This window comes from Lucilia sericata, unplaced genomic scaffold, assembly GCF_015586225.1.
Source record: "Lucilia sericata isolate MDLA Ls3-8-SP2 unplaced genomic scaffold, ASM1558622v1 Contig000006F_arrow, whole genome shotgun sequence".
Lineage (NCBI taxonomy): Eukaryota > Metazoa > Arthropoda > Insecta > Diptera > Calliphoridae > Lucilia > Lucilia sericata.
In genome coordinates, this window is record NW_023994047.1 from 1,764,880 (window position 1) to 1,786,965 (window position 22,086).

Sequence of the window (22,086 nt, forward strand, 5' to 3'; positions counted from 1 at the left end):
TACATTGCTGGTATGTCATACCGTCAATTCTGCCGACTGCGAAAAGAAATTCTGCTAGAATTTTTCGCGCCTAACTGTTTTCTGCATTTTTTATTTGCAAAAAAAAAAAATTTTGTGGCGTGTGTGAAAAATTGTGTGAAAGAAAAATCAAATTGGAAAAATTAATTGTATAGAATATACTAAAATTTGAAAGCAATAAGATAAGAATCATGATGTAATAAGTGCATCCTGATAAGAATAATTAAGTTAATTACAACTAAACAAAAATTTTTCTAAAACAAACAATCAAATGTGCGAATAGTCGAATGAATTGGAGCAGACCATCCGTAAGTGAGAATTTACAATAATGAATTAATGTACCTTAAACGTTGAGCATAGGAGATTTTGTTTTCGAATGCCAATGAATCGAATCCTGATGCTGTGACATGGCAAATATTGCATCTGTACGAATTGAAAGAAATATCCAACCAGAATCTTTGCCATGATATTGTTCAATGGTATTCCATCCCGGAATGTATTCCCCACAAACATGTTGAAAACGACGTTCCGTAAATGCAGCAATATATGTCGCCCCAACGAAATATCTGCCATTGAATTACTAATATAAAAACAAAAAGTGTCCAATGTGTGTGTGAGTATAAATTCCAAATAGCAAAGAACTTATTGTTGCCATTGCAATTTGCAAATGATGAATTATCATAAGACGAGGCCCACTACTTAAACAAGGTTGAAACAAAATCCGCATCATCATCTCAATGCAAATTATTTACCCGCATCGCCATTCACAGAACAAAATATGTAACATCATGATCAAGAATAGCAGCTGCCAAAGGAAACCTCCAATTGTGTTACTGATGCCACTAAAGATTCGGATTGTCTCAACTATTCAATTGGTAAAAGTACCTCTACTGCCGCTAAACCATATTAAAATCAAATTGAGATTGTCGAAAGGTAATTAAATGTACAATTTATTGCTAAATGTTTTTTTTTAATCATGTCCATATTTAATTTAATTTTAAAGACGTCGTTCCTCACGACTTGCTTCCTTGGACGATGATTTTCTGGCTATTGCACAGCATGAACGACATATTTCTCCTACCAAAGTTGTAGTACATGACAATATCAAGACAAAAACCAAAAATGATACGATCCGGTAATGAAACCTGCACTTAATATTCGCAGTAGTTCAACTAAAGGAGAAAACGAAACTCGAAATCTCTTGCGAACTTTTACATGTTTCAGTTGTGCCAAAGTATCTGCCCTGCCGTGAAAAGCCGTTTAAAAATATTTACACATTTTTAGAAGACAAAAGGATCAATGGTATTATGTCAGGAACAGGCGAAAAGATGATTTACTACCGTTCGATTTTTTGGAAATAAATGTTATGCGTTTAACTGAACCTCGTCATATATAGGCAATTGACAGGCAAAACATTGCCATTGGAACATGCACATACATTGTTGGATGGAACGTTTCACTACTCCCCCGCTTAGTAAAGTACATACAGTACATACGGCTGTACGTGATTGGTCTAAAATATCTGCAGCTCGTTAGGTTGTAGTAACTATAGCCACTACCATGGATTTACCACATTGTTTGTTAATGGGTAAAGTCACCTCTGCCATACAGTTAGTAGCAAGGTAAGTCTAAAATATAAACAAAGCCTAAAATATAAGCAAAGTATAAACAAAAACATTTCTTAGTTTTACTAATTGCTTTTTCAAAAATCGAAACTGGTTTAACTTAAAAGAGTTAATTTAATAAGTGAAAACATAAGACCTTTTTATTTTTATTAATTTTTTAATATTAAATTCAATTTCACTTTACGGTATTCTTAAATTATTTTATTTTTTATGAAATTTGGAATAATTTTTAGAACTACTTTTCATCTCATCTTTAATTGTGTTTTAAAAGTTTTAATACACGCGACATTAATGAAAGTCTGCTGAAAATCAAAGAAGTTCTAAAATATAGCGACGTCGGTCGGAATATAGTGACAATATCGGGCGAAAAAAATGATTATTTAAGCCATTTTAATTTCTGAAAATTGTACTTATTTATTTTATCTTATGGTGAGAAATGTTTTTTCTGATTTTGGGTATTTTGTGGAACGGTAATATTTTCTATCAGTACATTTTCCTGTGGGCTACAAGTTATAAATAGTTATATCATGGTCAAAATTGATGTTTCTATACTTTCAATAATTTGATGATATCCAGTGAGAATCTTTTTTTAGGAATGAACAAACACATGTCATCATTTATCTTTGGTTTCTAGTATGTGGAATTGTAGTTTTTAAATTTTGATTTTAATTTCAATGGAAATAGTCTTCGTAAATACTATTCCTTAAGAAAATGTTACTAAAACTTAAACTAGATAAAAAATACTAATGCATTATTTTCCCTACAGGTTCCTTAGAATTTAGTTGTCACTAGGAAGGACGTATCAATTGGAATAAACCACTATAATGCCAAATTAAATGCAGTGTAATTGGCAAATATAAAAATATAAATAAAATTTAGAATTTACTAAAATTAGAACATATACTAAAGTAGTTTATTTTGTTTCAGATTACTCAGCTATGGCGATAGGCGCAAATACGTTCCCACGACAATCGGTTCTTCGCACTGAAACAACTTGGAGTTCAACGAACAACGACCAAGGATTGTCAACTCAGCCACACCGACTTTACACGTGTCGCTGCTACAACAAAAATACAGTAGCTGAAACATCTGGGTGAGCGAAAATTTAATTCAAACTTAAAACAGAAAAAAAGAACAGTAGGTCGTGATTGGACAGATAGTTTATATAATTAAGCTAGGACTCGATAGAAACATATTTCTATAATTCATGTTGAATTAAATATAAATTCCTTAACTGCGTGTTTTACCCCTAAATTAACAGATAGTTTATATAATAAAGCTAGGACTCGATAGAAACATATTTCCATAATTCATGTTGAATTAAATATAAATTTCTTAACTGCGTGTTATTACCCCTAAATTAAAATAAATTCTGTTTAGAGTAGTTATGGATTATGTCATTGTCAAAACTAATGTTTCTGTATCTATCATTTGTATAATACCCAGTGAGAATCCGCTTTAGGAATGAACAAACACATATTTGATTTCAAATATGTATTGTACAATCATTTACAATTGGTTTCAACTTACTGTAAGATCGGACTCAGAAAATGTTACTACCCTTGGTGACTAATAACCCCTAGCTTTTGATGGCATGGTACCGGAAAGTTCTGACGGGGTTGCACCTTCTAATAGGGTAGTAACGGTTACACATGTAACCAGCTTAGAAACGTAAGTTTTTAGTTGAACTAAGCAAATGATTATTCATTCCTGAAGTTATGGTTTTCACTGGTCTATTATATAAATGCAAGACATGTAGAGATATGATTAAAGTTCAGGACGCTTCCATAACTACGTGAAAGAAATGCATATCAAATAGAAATATTGAAATTAGTTTTCCAATTTTTTTCTTTGTTGGAAATAGAGTGACCACAAGTTTTTACTATTTTCGCAATTAATGCTATATAGTAAAGGAATCTACGGTAAATTTTAGGTTTAATAAAAATTTAGTTAACACTTTCGTCACAGTTTTTAACTGGAGGTATCAAGAAATTTTTTTAGTATACCACAAGGGTGATATTGACAAGGATATTGACCGGTACTAATATCATTAAGTTCCTACGAGTCCTGGTTTGTCCGATTTATGATCTTTAATTTTTATATTTTTTTTTTATATTTTTTTTAATTTTTAAGAAAATGTTACTAAAACTTAAACTAGATAAAAAATACTAATGCATTATTTTCCCTACAGGTTCCTTAGAATTTAGTTGTCACTAGGAAGGACGTATCAATTGGAATAAACCACTATAATGCCAAATTAAATGCAGTGTAATTGGCAAATATAAAAATATAAATAAAATTTAGAATTTACTAAAATTAGAACATATACTAAAGTAGTTTATTTTGTTTCAGATTACTCAGCTATGGCGATAGGCGCAAATACGTTCCCACGACAATCGGTTCTTCGCACTGAAACAACTTGGAGTTCAACGAACAACGACCAAGGATTGTCAACTCAGCCACACCGACTTTACACGTGTCGCTGCTACAACAAAAATACAGTAGCTGAAACATCTGGGTGAGCGAAAATTTAATTCAAACTTAAAACAGAAAAAAAGAACAGTAGGTCGTGATTGGACAGATAGTTTATATAATTAAGCTAGGACTCGATAGAAACATATTTCTATAATTCATGTTGAATTAAATATAAATTCCTTAACTGCGTGTTTTACCCCTAAATTAACAGATAGTTTATATAATAAAGCTAGGACTCGATAGAAACATATTTCCATAATTCATGTTGAATTAAATATAAATTTCTTAACTGCGTGTTATTACCCCTAAATTAAAATAAATTCTGTTTAGAGTAGTTATGGATTATGTCATTGTCAAAACTAATGTTTCTGTATCTATCATTTGTATAATACCCAGTGAGAATCCGCTTTAGGAATGAACAAACACATATTTGATTTCAAATATGTATTGTACAATCATTTACAATTGGTTTCAACTTACTGTAAGATCGGACTCAGAAAATGTTACTACCCTTGGTGACTAATAACCCCTAGCTTTTGATGGCATGGTACCGGAAAGTTCTGACGGGGTTGCACCTTCTAATAGGGTAGTAACGGTTACACATGTAACCAGCTTAGAAACGTAAGTTTTTAGTTGAACTAAGCAAATGATTATTCATTCCTGAAGTTATGGTTTTCACTGGTCTATTATATAAATGCAAGACATGTAGAGATATGATTAAAGTTCAGGACGCTTCCATAACTACGTGAAAGAAATGCATATCAAATAGAAATATTGAAATTAGTTTTCCAATTTTTTTCTTTGTTGGAAATAGAGTGACCACAAGTTTTTACTATTTTCGCAATTAATGCTATATAGTAAAGGAATCTACGGTAAATTTTAGGTTTAATAAAAATTTAGTTAACACTTTCGTCACAGTTTTTAACTGGAGGTATCAAGAAATTTTTTTAGTATACCACAAGGGTGATATTGACAAGGATATTGACCGGTACTAATATCATTAAGTTCCTACGAGTCCTGGTTTGTCCGATTTATGATCTTTAATTTTTATCCTGAAAGCATTTCCTGAAGAACCTTACATTTTATATTACGTTTCTATACATTTAAATAATTTTTCTTACAATCTAACTGATGTTTCTGTACCATCAATCATTTGTATTGTAACCAGTGAGAATCTGCTTTAGCAATGAGCAAACACATATTTGATTTCAATTATGTATTGTACAATCATTTATCTTTGGTTTCAACTTACTGTAAGATCGGACTCAGAAAATGTTACTACCCTTGGTGACTAATAACCCCTAGCTTTTGATGGCATGGTACCGGAAAGTTCTGACGGGGTTGCACCTTCTAATAGGGTAGTGACGGTTACACATGTAACCAGCTTAGAAACGTAAGTTTTTAGTTGAACTAAACAAATGATTATTCATTCCTGAAGTTATGGTTTTCACTGGTCTATTACATAAATGCAAGACATGTAGAGATATGATTAAAGTTCAGGACGCTTCCATAACTACGTGAAAGAAATGCATATCAAATAGAAATATTGAAATTAGTTTTCCAATTTTTTTTCTTTGTTGGAAATAGAGTGACCACAAGTTTTTACTATTTTCGCAATTAATGCTATATAGTAAAGGAATCTACGGTAAATTTTAGGTTTAATAAAAATTTAGTTAACACTTTCGTCGTAGTTTTTAACTGGAGGTATCAAGAAATCTTTTTAGTATACCACAACGGTGATATTGACAAGGATATTGACCGGCACTAATATCAGTAAGTTCCCACGAGTCCTGGTTTGTCCGATTTATGATCTTTAATTTTTATCCTGAAAGCTTTTCCTGAAGAACCTTACATTTTATATTATGTTTCTAAACATTTAAATAATTTTTCTTACAATCTAACTGATGTCTCTGTACCATCAATCATTTGTATTGTAACCAGTGAGAATCTGCTTTAGCAATGAACAAACACATATTTGATTTCAATTATGTATTGTACAATCATTTATCTTTGGTTTCAACTTACTGTAAGATCGGACTCAGAAAATGTTACTACCCTTGGTGACTAATAACCCCTAGCTTTTGATGGCATGGTACCGGAAAGTTCTGACGGGGTTGCACCTTCTAATAGGGTAGTGACGGTTACACATGTAACCAGCTTAGAAACGTTAGTTTTTAGTTGAACCAAACAAATGATTATTCATTCCTGAAGCTATAGATTCCACTGGTCTATGACATAAATGAAAGATACGTACAGATCTCAATATTGCTCAAGACATATCCATAAGCCCTTGTCTATATTCGACAAATATTTATCAGAGCTCTTAACAAAACGTCCACAGAACAATTGCCAATTTTTTGTTTATGTTAATGCATAGTGGTAACAAAATGCTGATTTTTTCAAGACAACACACAGATAATTTTACAGAAATAATGCTATATTTTATAAAAACAATTAAAATTAAATGCAAATTTTGTAAAAAAAACACTAATTTTGTTAAAAATTATGTAAAATCAATTTTAATTGCACAAAAAAAATCTATAAAAATTTTACAACATAATGACATTTATATCAAGACAAAGTTATCTAAACAATTTTTTAGACAACATTGTCATAACGATGCTATAACGCTAATAAATGTTGTCTTACCTGCAAATTTTTTATCATGATAACAATTTGACGTTTAGCATAATAAAAATGTATCTAATCTAGACACGAAATAGCTTTGTCAAACTGAAATTCAATTTAAATGGACATTTTTAAATAACTTCACAATGTTCTTAAATTTTTGTGGGAAATATGAGAGATCACAGATTTTTAAAGATTATTATTATAAAATGTAAAATTCTATAAATACTCGAAGTAGTAATAAAAACTGAAATATAGGTGAAGGGCATTTTAGATCCGGTTTAGTCAAATATAGCTCTCTGACTGGTTTTAGTTAAGATTATTTATAAACCACAATTCCATTTGATGCAAAATACATTGACTTAAACAAATATCCAAACATTAAATTTAAAATTTTTCAGTATAACAAATTTTTTCTGCAAGATAAAAATTTAACTCTTTATATTAAGTTATTAATAATTAAATAAGCCATAAAGTAAGAAATTAAATATGATTTTTGTATACATACATTTAAAATAAAAACTAAAAATAAAAAACTTAAAACAAATAATTGTAACAAAAAAAATAAGTTTAATCAAATAAGAAGTTTCTTTGAATAACGATTTAAGAACAAAATAAGTGAAAAAGTATTTTCTAAGCATAAGAGAAAAAATAAACAAATTATTCATTATTGTACCAAAAACAAAAAAGAAAAACATCTCTATATTATAAAAAATCTATTAAAATTTAAAACAAATATTTGTTTTTGTATATTTTTACAAAAAAAAAAAAAAAAAAAAACATTGTAAAATATCTATAAAATTTTTGATGAACACATTATATTTTATTCTATTGAACAAAAAATAATTGTAACCCTATACATACTTTATAATTTACATTTGCATAACTTTATTGTTAAACTACTGCGATACTTACGAGTCCCTCCAGTGGTATATTTATAAGAAAAACTTTTGTGATTTGCTTATTCGGATATCAATTGGCGATATCCGGCTTATACCATGTCACCCAACGGACCATGCAAAAACAGGGTAGTGGATGCTATGGTATAAGTTATTTTTTTTTTCTCTAACTAACAAAACTTACTATTTTCATGACCTACTAAAATACATGTGCTGTGTAAACTTAGTATAAGTAAATCTATTGTAAAATTGCTTTTTGAAAATGTAAACATCCACATGTACAACTGACGTGACAGTTCTAGTAAAATTATATATACATTTCTGAACTACAAAAATGTTCTTGAGTCACTAATTTTGACTTACGTTCAGTAGTTCACTTTTTATCGGTCTTGTTATAAACCTTGTTAACTAAATGAATTGTGTTTAGCGTAGTTATGGATTATATCATGGTCAAAACGCATGTTTCTGTACTATCAATTATTTGTATCATAGCCAGTAAGAATCTGCTTTAGGAATGAACAAACACATGTTTGATTTCAAATATGTATTGTACAATCATTTATAATTGGTTTCAACTTACTGTAAGATCGGACTCAGAAAATGTTACTACCCTTGGTGACTAATAACCCCTAGCTTTTGATGGCATGGTACCGGAAAGTTCTGACGGGGTTGCACCTTCTAATAGGGTAGTGACGGTTACACATGTAACCAGCTTAGAAACGTAAGTTTTTAGTTGAACCAAACAAATGATTATTCATTTCAGAAGCTATAGATTCCACTGGTCTATGACACAAATGAAATATATGTACAGATCTCAATATTGCTCAGGATAATTCAATAACTTTGCAAACTGAAATTCAATTACCAAAACATCGTTTTAAATCATTTTTTTAATTATTGAAGTTAAACCAAACGAAAAATTGTATGTAAATGCAATCACTATGTATTATTGATTTCATAAACATAAATTTAAAGTTTTTCCACACATTTCAGTTTAAAAGGCTTTTGATAATTGATACAGGCTCGATTTCGCAATATGGACAAATGTGTGAAATGTCGGTTTGTATTATGTGCCTGTATCTAAGTCTTAGTTTGATAAATTTAGTACTTCCCGATAGGTAATATGTCATGGTTATTATGGTTTAGTGTTACGAAAACAGCAAATTATAATTTTTGTTTTTATATTTCCAATATATTTAATAGCCTCAAATTATTGTTATTATCTCCACAGAGAAAATTGTCGAATATAAGATTAGACTGAACATTTTTTAACACTATAAGCTACGTTGACGCTATCTTTTCCGATAGGTAATATATTTGGTAAGATTAGAGTTCGTGTATTTTAATGCTTGTTTGATTTAGACTGATGTGTTTAGGAAAATTAAAATGCGGCGATGTGTTGTTTGAATTCTATTACAAAGAATGTTTGGAATATATTTTGAATATAGGAGAATCTTAACTACAAAGGAAATTATTTAATAGATTAAAAAATATGATGTCCCCTTTGTCACCAAACAGTTCTTTCCATCTTCAAATATCACATTGTGAATAGGTTTGGTTTTATAAACTTTGAATGTGATTCTAAGTGCAGAATCTTAAATAGTGAAAGATGTTTTAGGAGAGGAGCCGTATAGAGAAAAGACCGCAATTATGTACAGATCAGATTATTGACATGATAATTGAAGTTAATGTGTAAATGTTTGCAGTTAAATTTTCTGTTTAATTAACATTTAATTATATTTAGGCTTTTATTAAGATCGTCAGTAATAAATTGTAAATTTCCTTTCCATTTGCATTTGTTATTAAAGATAAAATATATTTAATTCCTTATAAAAGTACATTTTTCTATGATAAGAAACCAGAAGAAATATTAAGTTCATATGTTTTTTTCCTACAAATCAAAAGATGTTTGTACTTAGACAATGATAGATTTCCTATTTTGTTTATCAAAGAGTTAATGTCGATGGTTCTATTTTTTCCTTACCGATTTTCTTAATTATATAAAAGTTGTCTGCATAAGCACAACTTGAGCATTACTTCCAAGATACTTGGATCTAACTTCGACGAATACCTGACTACCAACTTCGGTCAAATATTTATTAAACTTCAGAAGATATCAAATACAATTCTTGTTTTGTACTCTTTATAATAATTTTTTTATACGATCGCTAAATTTTTATATAATTTAAACGGTCTTTCTAATTACTTTTCTAAGGACTTGTATATTAAATAGCCTACGGACTATTCTAAGTAATCCCTCTTGAATTTAGCAGCTGCTCTGTTATGAGTAACTAAGCTACTCTAGATGCTTTGTTACGCTAAAAAAATTAAATTAAACTGAAATTCGGATTACTCATTCACTTATGTATGTTAAGTTTAATCTTTTCATTTTATCAATGAAGAATTATCATATATGTATTTCTATTAAGTGGTGTTAGAAGAACTGCATTTGCTACCAAGTTTTTTATCATTTCTTTAACTACTGCTCCATACAATTGTCTGAAGTTGTAGCGCAAGTATGTGGTTTGTGTCGACAGACAAAAACAAATAAACATATCCAGCGGGAAAGAGATCCAGTAAAGATGTCTTACTAAAGGCATTATTCTGTAGACACAAGTATATCCAGTCGCATTGTAAAATCGTTTCAATTTTACACGGCATGTCATTAGCATTCTAATATAAGACTTACTTAAAAAGCCTGTAGATGGTCTTCCGTTGAAGGACTATTTGAAGTTCCTTCGTTGAAGCCTTGTATGAAGGTCTTGCTTTGAAGACACATTAGAAGATCTTCAGTCGAAGAATCTATATAATGTCCTCATAGGAAATTACATTAATAGTCATATTGACTTATTCATTAGAGCTTCTAAATGTTTTATAAAACAAATTTAGGTTCAACATTTGATACATAAACCTTTGATAAATGTACATGAATCCTTTTAGAAGAGGAAGCAGAGTCCTTCTGGAATATCTCATGCGAGAAGGCAATGAGAAATGAATTTCGCAACTTTTATAAAATGTAAATATGACTTTTAGTAGGCCCACGAATCGAAGTCCTAGCATTTTTTCCCGCTGCTTACTTATGCCTTTGTTTTTCATCTGAATATCGTAATTTTTGTGTTTTTTGGTGTTTTATTAAAATTTTTATTTTTATGCTACCAATATTTTATTAGCATTGCTACTTCATTTAGGTGGAAGTTGCTATAAAATTTTTGGTTATTTGAAGTATTTAATTGCTACATTGAAACATTTCAATACCAATGACTGTGCTTCTGCTATTAAAAGTTCCCTTTTTTGGCTACTACTATAACTAGAGCTACTAAAATCTGAAGAAAGTCATAGTAAGTGATTTGTTTGCTGCTAGCTTTTGCACATTTTTAACTACAAAAGCGTGTTGTTACTACAGCTACTTGTAGTATAGTTATTTAAATATTGCTTTTAAGTATTGCCAGACTATATATATTTTTATTTTATATGCTTTGGTTCCTTATTATACAAAATTCAAAAAGTGTCATTTGAAAAACAAAAAAGTACCAATAAGTAATAGTACAAATCCTCAAGAATTTCTATATTTAATTTCTGTTTTTATAATTCCATATTTTTAGATTCAATATCACTTAAAGAAAAAAAGAACAGTTATTGTTTCTACATGACCAAAAATAAATTTACTGTCAAAATATCATAATTCTAGGTTTAATTTTATGTTTCTAGATTCAACACCAGTTAGAGAAAAAGTACAAGTTAGTGGATCTGCATGACCAAAAATACATCTACTGTCAAAATATCATTATTCTAGCCGTTTAGGTTGTGTGATAATCAATAAGTCAGTAACGCTACTCTTTTGTATATACATATATGTTACATATTAATACATCTTTTTAATTTGTTCCACAGTTTATTTTATCCATATTAATTTCCGAAAGGTGTTTATTCCACCACGTAGTTTTTTTGTAATATTGTTACTAATTTGTGCTTTGCACTATTATAATAGAGCGATTATTATCGGAAATAAGAGAAAGTTGTTGAAATTTCTCCAAGTTTGGTAACAAATTTGGAAAGAGACAAAGAGATACATGGATAATGATTGGAAAATTATCACTTCCATATAGTTTGTTTTCAGTTTCGCACTTTGACTGAATTTTCATGAAAGGTGAATAAAAAAAACGTCAATACTTCTTTAATTATGAAGGCCAAAACTTTTAGATGGTGGAATGCATGTGTTAATTATTGTAATTTATTTTAGCTTGAATAGTGACAATAATCGTTAGACAGGTAAATTGATAAGAGTTTTGTATTAGAAGTGCAACTCATCCGTACGAATAAGTTGCTCTGTTTTTGATAAAAATAGTTTATTGGAATACCAAATGTGGAATGAAATTGTATTTCCTAGAGAACTGTAGTTTTGGGATAGTGTGTTTTATTAATAGTTGCAATTCATTATACATACATTGTTCAAATAGCCTATAATATTCCATAAGATCATGTTGATATTCATAATTAATTTTAAAATAAATTGATAATAAGTAAAAGACAAATCAAATCAAATTGAAATCACCAGAATAGTTATCTGTTTCAAGTGTATACCCATAACGAAAATCTGGAGTACACTCAGTCCATAACTCTCTGTAACCCTCTTCAAACTATACAAACCATCATTCCGACGAATTACCCTTTCCACGCGAACTGAATCCCCAAATGTATGTCGGTATTGAAAAAACAGCATGACTTCGGTGAGTCTTATTCCTAAATAGTTTATTTATATTTCCATTATTTCATCTACATAGATCTTATTTGCCGTTTGTTGTTTTGTTGATGGTTGATTTGGTGTTTGCCTTGAATTTTGCCTTTAGGTAAGATTTTGGATAGATGTTGTCGCTTGATCAATGTGGTCAATTATAATAGATTTGTTTTATTGCTCATTATGTTTGTTAAGATTGTTGATGTTGACGTTTTTGTTTAGTAGTGGATTCTGTTAACTGATCTATTGGGTCCTTGGAGAAATTGATTTTGAATTACTAGCTTTAGTGATTAAAGCAATGGTGTCGTTATTGTTGAGATGTCTATTGTTGTATATTATTTGAAAGGTTTTTTGAGGATTATAATGACTTCAATTTCTTTATTTTTTATAAATATTAGGTTGTCTGATTAACCACATGATTTTTCACTCTGGAATGGAAACAGGAAATTATTGAGTCGTTGAAAACGAGATTTTTATTTACTTAACAAACATTATCGATTGTTCCTGCTATAGTTTCTTTATAACTTTCATCAATATTCTATTGCTGTACTTTCTCAGATTTTCGACAGCTCTTCTGAACAATTATAGCATTTAAAGAAGTGATTGCGATTTTGTTGACCTGCAAAAAGAACGCAACTACTAGTACTCACATATTTGTTAAATACTTACTAATAATTTAATTTCTAATTGCACTGCCTCAACTATGACTTTAATCAGTCCTGTAAATGTATTTCTGTTCATTAAATTTGTTATTTATATTCCTAGCAAAAATTAACTTTTCTTTCATAGTATTCAAATGTGGAGCTTGTAAAGCAAGGTTGGCAACAGTTTCGAAATGGTGATAAGGTAGCGGTATCCGTATTTTGACTTATTTTGGTAGAGATATTTTAGCGTTATCGATATTTTTCGACTTATTTCGGAAATGTTATTTTAGCATTATCGGTATTTTGGCTTATTTCGGTATCGGTATTTTATCGGTAAGGGCAGTAGTGCTGAAAAGGTATTTAAGCGGTAGCAATACCTAAGCGATAACGGTAACCATCCTTGTAGTAAACAGATAAATAAACATAAACTTGGTAGAATTGTGACAACAGGTGTTATTGACACACGATTTAATCAAACCAAAAAAAGACAATTCCACTCAATATAGGAAATTGTTACTATATTTGTTGAAGGTGACAATAGTTCATTTACGCCGGAGGAATTATTTGTAGACTGTTTAAAAGATACATACTTTTACTAGTACAAAGAGGACGGTCTAGGAAAAAGGGGAAATCAATTGTTAAAAGCGTGAATAATATTAATAAAAGTGCATGTAGAATAGGAGGAAGAGAAAAAATTGCAATTAAAATAGGGAAAAAAGGTGGTGGTGAGTGACTAAACATTTGTACATAAATTATGTTTCGTATAGAAGTTTTTTATTCGAATTTCATCGTCTAAGCCGTAATTTTAAGTAATTTAACTGAAGTGTTCATTTATCGATCCATCTTCATCAAAGTCGGTAGGAAGATTTCACCGACCATAAAACTTGTTTATGTTGAATTTCATATATCTACTCGTATTTTAATGCCAGTAATGAGTGTTAAAGGTGCCCTTTTACGGACCGATCCTCCTAAAATGTAGAACGATTTTTGTTCATATAAATATTGTTTATGTCGCATTTTTGAGCCAGTAATTAGCGTTAGTCATTTTCTAATGGGGACCTTAATAGGGGTCGTAGGGTACTGGCTCATACAAAATATCAAATTAACAAGCGTCCGTATGAGAAAGAGTTATTGCAAGTAAATTTTATAATTAATTTATTTACAATTAAAATTGTTTACAATTAATGTGAAAAGGTGTCGAATAGGAAAAAAGAGACGGAGACGAATAAAAAATTTATAAAAAGGATAATCAAGCGGGGAAAGATTGTGTGTAGTTTGCAAATAAAGAACAAAGAAACAACAATTAAAAAAGGGGAAAAAGGCTTCAACATAAGAATAAAAAAAGAACTAACAATACATAAAATTAACAAAAAAAAATATATAGAGTAGGAGAGAAGGAGGGCGGAAACTTGGTTAGCATCTCGATTTAAGTGGAGTTCAACCGGTGGCATGTCTAGCTTACCATCTACCATTCTTTAGGGAGTCCACATATTCAAAACTTCAATTTTTCAACATGTTAACTTTATTTGCTTTTTTCTCAGAAACTAATGGCCAGATTGGGCTGGAAACACGATCTTAATTGGTTTTCAGGTGCTGAATGCGAATATGACCACTAAATTTTGATCCGACCAAGATTTCATCGAAATCCGGAAAATTCCAAACATATTTCGAGTATGTGTCTTAAGTCTTCATAAATTTAATTGTTATATGTGTGCCATGTGGTGAATAAAAAAATAAATAAAAAGGACTGTTGTTATATGTGCGCCATCTGAGTGTAAGAAAATTAATCAAATGTTTTTAAAAGTGTCGTTGGATCGTTGTTATATGTGCGCCATCTGAGTGTAAGAAAATCAAATGTTTTTAAAAGTGTCGCCATATGTTGTTTGTCAATAGGAAAATAAAACAAATGTTTGTCAGTTATTTATTTGGAGAAAAATTTATGGCATCATTGGTAAACAGCTGTTATTAGAGTATCATTTTATTAAGAATGCCACAATAATAAAAAGAAAATGGAAAATATTTCCATTATTTCATCTACATAGATCTTATTTGCCGTTTGTTGTTTTGTTGATGGTTGATTTGGTGTTTGCCTTGAATTTTGCCTTTAGGTAAGATTTTGGATAGATGTTGTCGCTTGATCAATGTGGTCAATTATAATAGATTTGTTTTATTGCTCATTATGTTTGTTAAGATTGTTGATGTTGACGTTTTTGTTTAGTAGTGGATTCTGTTAACTGATCTATTGGGTCCTTGGAGAAATTGATTTTGAATTACTAGCTTTAGTGATTAAAGCAATGGTGTCGTTATTGTTGAGATGTCTATTGTTGTATATTATTTGAAATGTTTTTTGAGGATTATAATGACTTCAATTTCTTTTTTTTTATAAATATTAGGTTGTCTCATTAACCACATGATTTTTCACTCTGGAATGGAAACAGGAAATTATTGAGTCGTTGAAAACTAGATTTTTATTTACTTAACAAACATTATCGATTGTTCCTGCTATAGTTTCTTTATAACTTTCATCAATATTCTGTTGCTGTACTTTCTCAGATTTTCGACAGTTCTTCTGAACAATTATAGCATTTAAAGAAGTGATTGCGACTTGGTAGAAGTGTGGCAACAGGTGTTATTGACACATCATTTAATCAAACCGAAAAAGGACAATTCCACTCAATATAGGAAATTGTTACTATATTTGTTGAAGGTGACAATAGTTCATTTACGCCGGAGGAATTATTTGTAGACTGTTTAAAAGATACATACTTTTACTAGTCAAAATTAGATGAAAAAAATTATTTTGAATGTGGTGATAGTATTTCAAAACAAAATATTGTGTGATATCTTTTTAAATTATTAGGCGTCCTAAAGGGGAACTAGAACAAAGAGGACGGTCTAGGAAAAAGGGGAAATCAATTGTTAAAAGCGTGAATAATATTAATAAAAGTGCATGTAGAATAGGAGGAAGAGAAAAAATTGCAATTAAAATAGGGAAAAAAGGTGGTGGTGAGTGACTAAACATTTGTACATAAATTATGTTTCGTATAGAAGTTTTTTATTCGAATTTCATCGTCTAAGCCGTAATTTTAAGTAATTTAACTGAAGTGTTCATTTATCGATCCATCTTCATCAAAGTCGGTAGGAAGATTTCACCGACCATAAAACTTGTTTATGTTGAATTTCATATATCTACTCGTATTTTAATGCCAGTAATGAGTGTTAAAGGTGCCCTTTTACGGACCGATCCTCCTAAAATGTAGAACGATTTTTGTTCATATAAATATTGTTTATGTCGCATTTTTGAGCCAGTAATTAGCGTTAGTCATTTTCTAATGGGGACCTTAATAGGGGTCGTAGGGTACTGGCTCATACAAAATATCAAATTAACAAGCGTCCGTATGAGAAAGAGTTATTGCAAGTAAATTTTATAATTAATTTATTTACAATTAAAATTGTTTACAATTAATGTGAAAAGGTGTCGAATAGGAAAAAAGAGACGGAGACGAATAAAAAATTTATAAAAAGGATAATCAAGCGGGGAAAGATTGTGTGTAGTTTGCAAATAAAGAACAAAGAAACAACAATTAAAAAAGGGGAAAAAGGCTTCAACATAAGAATAAAAAAAGAACTAACAATACATAAAATTAACAAAAAAAATATATAGAGTAGGAGAGAAGGAGGGCGGAAACTTGGTTAGCATCTCGATTTAAGTGGAGTTCAACCGGTGGCATGTCTAGCTTACCATCTACCATTCTTTAGGGAGTCCACATATTCAAAACTTCAATTTTTCAACATGTTAACTTTATTTGCTTTTTTCTCAGAAACTAATGGCCAGATTGGGCTGGAAACACGATCTTAATTGGTTTTCAGGTGCTGAATGCGAATATGACCACTAAATTTTGATCCGACCAAGATTTCATCGAAATCCGGAAAATTCCAAACATATTTCGAGTATGTGTCTTAAGTCTTCATAAATTTAATTGTTATATGTGTGCCATGTGGTGAATAAAAAAATAAATAAAAAGGACTGTTGTTATATGTGCGCCATCTGAGTGTAAGAAAATTAATCAAATGTTTTTAAAAGTGTCGTTGGATCGTTGTTATATGTGCGCCATCTGAGTGTAAGAAAATCAAATGTTTTTAAAAGTGTCGCCATATGTTGTTTGTCAATAGGAAAATAAAACAAATGTTTGTCAGTTATTTATTTGGAGAAAAATTTATGGCATCATTGGTAAACAGCTGTTATTAGAGTATCATTTTATTAAGAATGCCACAATAATAAAAAGAAAATGGAAAATATTTCCATTATTTCATCTACATAGATCTTATTTGCCGTTTGTTGTTTTGTTGATGGTTGATTTGGTGTTTGCCTTGAATTTTGCCTTTAGGTAAGATTTTGGATAGATGTTGTCGCTTGATCAATGTGGTCAATTATAATAGATTTGTTTTATTGCTCATTATGTTTGTTAAGATTGTTGATGTTGACGTTTTTGTTTAGTAGTGGATTCTGTTAACTGATCTATTGGGTCCTTGGAGAAATTGATTTTGAATTACTAGCTTTAGTGATTAAAGCAATGGTGTCGTTATTGTTGAGATGTCTATTGTTGTATATTATTTGAAATGTTTTTTGAGGATTATAATGACTTCAATTTCTTTATTTTTTATAAATATTAGGTTGTCTCATTAACCACATGATTTTTCACTCTGGAATGGAAACAGGAAATTATTGAGTCGTTGAAAACTAGATTTTTATTTACTTAACAAACATTATCGATTGTTCCTGCTATAGTTTCTTTATAACTTTCATCAATATTCTGTTGCTGTACTTTCTCAGATTTTCGACAGTTCTTCTGAACAATTATAGCATTTAAAGAAGTGATTGCGACTTGGTAGAAGTGTGGCAACAGGTGTTATTGACACATCATTTAATCAAACCGAAAAAGGACAATTCCACTCAATATAGGAAATTGTTACTATATTTGTTGAAGGTGACAATAGTTCATTTACGCCGGAGGAATTATTTGTAGACTGTTTAAAAGATACATACTTTTACTAGTACAAAGAGGACGGTCTAGGAAAAAGGGGAAATCAATTGTTAAAAGCGTGAATAATATTAATAAAAGTGCATGTAGAATAGGAGGAAGAGAAAAAATTGCAATTAAAATAGGGAAAAAAGGTGGTGGTGAGTGACTAAACATTTGTACATAAATTATGTTTCGTATAGAAGTTTTTTATTCGAATTTCATCGTCTAAGCCGTAATTTTAAGTAATTTAACTGAAGTGTTCATTTATCGATCCATCTTCATCAAAGTCGGTAGGAAGATTTCACCGACCATAAAACTTGTTTATGTTGAATTTCATATATCTACTCGTATTTTAATGCCAGTAATGAGTGTTAAAGGTGCCCTTTTACGGACCGATCCTCCTAAAATGTAGAACGATTTTTGTTCATATAAATATTGTTTATGTCGCATTTTTGAGCCAGTAATTAGCGTTAGTCATTTTCTAATGGGGACCTTAATAGGGGTCGTAGGGTACTGGCTCATACAAAATATCAAATTAACAAGCGTCCGTATGAGAAAGAGTTATTGCAAGTAAATTTTATAATTAATTTATTTACAATTAAAATTGTTTACAATTAATGTGAAAAGGTGTCGAATAGGAAAAAAGAGACGGAGACGAATAAAAAATTTATAAAAAGGATAATCAAGCGGGGAAAGATTGTGTGTTGTTTGCAAATAAAGAACAAAGAAACAACAATTAAAAAAGGGGAAAAAGGCTTCAACATAAGAATAAAAAAAGAACTAACAATACATAAAATTAACAAAAAAAAATATATAGAGTAGGAGAGAAGGAGGGCGGAAACTTGGTTAGCATCTCGATTTAAGTGGAGTTCAACCGGTGGCATGTCTAGCTTACCATCTACCATTCTTTAGGGAGTCCACATATTCAAAACTTCAATTTTTCAACATGTTAACTTTATTTGCTTTTTTCTCAGAAACTAATGGCCAGATTGGGCTGGAAACACGATCTTAATTGGTTTTCAGGTGCTGAATCCGAATATGACCACTAAATTTTGATCCGACCAAGATTTCATCGAAATCCGGAAAATTCCAAACATATTTCGAGTATGTGTCTTAAGTCTTCATAAATTTAATTGTTATATGTGTGCCATGTGGTGAATAAAAAAATAAATAAAAAGGACTGTTGTTATATGTGCGCCATCTGAGTGTAAGAAAATTAATCAAATGTTTTTAAAAGTGTCGTTGGATCGTTGTTATATGTGCGCCATCTGAGTGTAAGAAAATCAAATGTTTTTAAAAGTGTCGCCATATGTTGTTTGTCAATAGGAAAATAAAACAAATGTTTGTCAGTTATTTATTTGGAGAAAAATTTATGGCATCATTGGTAAACAGCTGTTATTAGAGTATCATTTTATTAAGAATGCCACAATAATAAAAAGAAAATGGAAAATATTTCCATTATTTCATCTACATAGATCTTATTTGCCGTTTGTTGTTTTGTTGATGGTTGATTTGGTGTTTGCCTTGAATTTTGCCTTTAGGTAAGATTTTGGATAGATGTTGTCGCTTGATCAATGTGGTCAATTATAATAGATTTGTTTTATTGCTCATTATGTTTGTTAAGATTGTTGATGTTGACGTTTTTGTTTAGTAGTGGATTCTGTTAACTGATCTATTGGGTCCTTGGAGAAATTGATTTTGAATTACTAGCTTTAGTGATTAAAGCAATGGTGTCGTTATTGTTGAGATGTCTATTGTTGTATATTATTTGAAATGTTTTTTGAGGATTATAATGACTTCAATTTCTTTATTTTTTATAAATATTAGGTTGTCTGATTAACCACATGATTTTTCACTCTGGAATGGAAACAGGAAATTATTGAGTCGTTGAAAACGAGATTTTTATTTACTTAACAAACATTATCGATTGTTCCTGCTATAGTTTCTTTATAACTTTATCAATATTCTGTTGCTTTCTCAGATTTTCGACAGTTCTTCTGAACAATTATAGCATTTAAAGAAGTGATTGCGACTTGGTAGAAGTGTGGCAACAGGTGTTATTGACACATCATTTAATCAAACCGAAAAAGGACAATTCCACTCAATATAGGAAATTGTTACTATATTTGTTGAAGGTGACAATAGTTCATTTACGCCGGAGGAATTATTTGTAGACTGTTTAAAAGATACATACTTTTACTAGTCAAAATTAGATGAAAAAAATTATTTTGAATGTGGTGATAGTATTTCAAAACAAAATATTGTGTGATATCTTTTTAAATTATTAGGCGTCCTAAAGGGGAACTAGAACAAAGAGGACGGTCTAGGAAAAAGGGGAAATCAATTGTTAAAAGCGTGAATAATATTAATAAAAGTGCATGTAGAATAGGAGGAAGAGAAAAAATTGCAATTAAAATAGGGAAAAAAGGTGGTGGTGAGTGACTAAACATTTGTACATAAATTATGTTTCGTATAGAAGTTTTTTATTCGAATTTCATCGTCTAAGCCGTAATTTTAAGTAATTTAACTGAAGTGTTCATTTATCGATCCATCTTCATCAAAGTCGGTAGGAAGATTTCACCGACCATAAAACTTGTTTATGTTGAATTTCATATATCTACTCGTATTTTAATGCCAGTAATGAGTGTTAAAGGTGCCCTTTTACGGACCGATCCTCCTAAAATTTAGAACGATTTTTGTTCATATAAATATTGTTTATGTCGCATTTTTGAGCCAGTAATTAGCGTTAGTCATTTTCTAATGGGGACCTTAATAGGGGTCGTAGGGTACTGGCTCATACAAAATATCAAATTAACAAGCGTCCGTATGAGAAAGAGTTATTGCAAGTAAATTTTATAATTAATTTATTTACAATTAAAATTGTTTACAATTAATGTGAAAAGGTGTCGAATAGGAAAAAAGAGACGGAGACGAATAAAAAATTTATAAAAAGGATAATCAAGCGGGGAAAGATTGTGTGTTGTTTGCAAATAAAGAACAAAGAAACAACAATTAAAAAAGGGGAAAAAGGCTTCAACATAAGAATAAAAAAAGAACTAACAATACATAAAATTAACAAAAAAAAATATATAGAGTAGGAGAGAAGGAGGGCGGAAACTTGGTTAGCATCTCGATTTAAGTGGAGTTCAACCGGTGGCATGTCTAGCTTACCATCTACCATTCTTTAGGGAGTCCACATATTCAAAACTTCAATTTTTCAACATGTTAACTTTATTTGCTTTTTTCTCAGAAACTAATGGCCAGATTGGGCTGGAAACACGATCTTAATTGGTTTTCAGGTGCTGAATCCGAATATGACCACTAAATTTTGATCCGACCAAGATTTCATCGAAATCCGGAAAATTCCAAACATATTTCGAGTATGTGTCTTAAGTCTTCATAAATTTAATTGTTATATGTGTGCCATGTGGTGAATAAAAAAATAAATAAAAAGGACTGTTGTTATATGTGCGCCATCTGAGTGTAAGAAAATTAATCAAATGTTTTTAAAAGTGTCGTTGGATCGTTGTTATATGTGCGCCATCTGAGTGTAAGAAAATCAAATGTTTTTAAAAGTGTCGCCATATGTTGTTTGTCAATAGGAAAATAAAACAAATGTTTGTCAGTTATTTATTTGGAGAAAAATTTATGGCATCATTGGTAAACAGCTGTTATTAGAGTATCATTTTATTAAGAATGCCACAATAATAAAAAGAAAATGGAAAATATTTCCATTATTTCATCTACATAGATCTTATTTGCCGTTTGTTGTTTTGTTGATGGTTGATTTGGTGTTTGCCTTGAATTTTGCCTTTAGGTAAGATTTTGGATAGATGTTGTCGCTTGATCAATGTGGTCAATTATAATAGATTTGTTTTATTGCTCATTATGTTTGTTAAGATTGTTGATGTTGACGTTTTTGTTTAGTAGTGGATTCTGTTAACTGATCTATTGGGTCCTTGGAGAAATTGATTTTGAATTACTAGCTTTAGTGATTAAAGCAATGGTGTCGTTATTGTTGAGATGTCTATTGTTGTA

The 22,086-nt window shown here is 30.3% G+C and overlaps 2 long non-coding RNA genes across 6 annotated transcripts in view; one reads left to right on the forward strand and one right to left on the reverse strand.

Annotated features, from left to right (window-relative positions):
• Window positions 1-7,561: 7,561 nt before the first annotated feature.
• Window positions 7,562-22,086, forward strand: part of LOC119601313 — a 28,071-nt gene continuing 13,546 nt past the window's right edge. For 3 of the 4 annotated variants that reach the window (XR_005231207.1, XR_005231210.1, XR_005231211.1), the window contains exons 1-3: window positions 15,245-15,350; window positions 15,418-17,412; window positions 19,023-22,083. This is a non-coding gene — a long non-coding RNA (uncharacterized LOC119601313). Of the gene's footprint in view, window positions 12,493-14,565; window positions 15,351-15,417; window positions 17,413-19,022; window positions 22,084-22,086 lie in introns of those variants that run through there. The other variant, XR_005231208.1, reaches the window with a different exon arrangement.
• On the reverse strand, window positions 15,633-19,215 carry LOC119601326. Of its 2 annotated transcripts, none has more exons than XR_005231212.1 (3): window positions 18,944-19,215; window positions 16,767-18,052; window positions 15,633-15,771 (listed from the first exon to the last, which is right to left on the reverse strand). It is a non-coding gene; the product is annotated as an uncharacterized LOC119601326 (long non-coding RNA). The 2 variants fall into 2 exon arrangements; XR_005231214.1 differs by having other exon boundaries at window positions 15,658-15,795.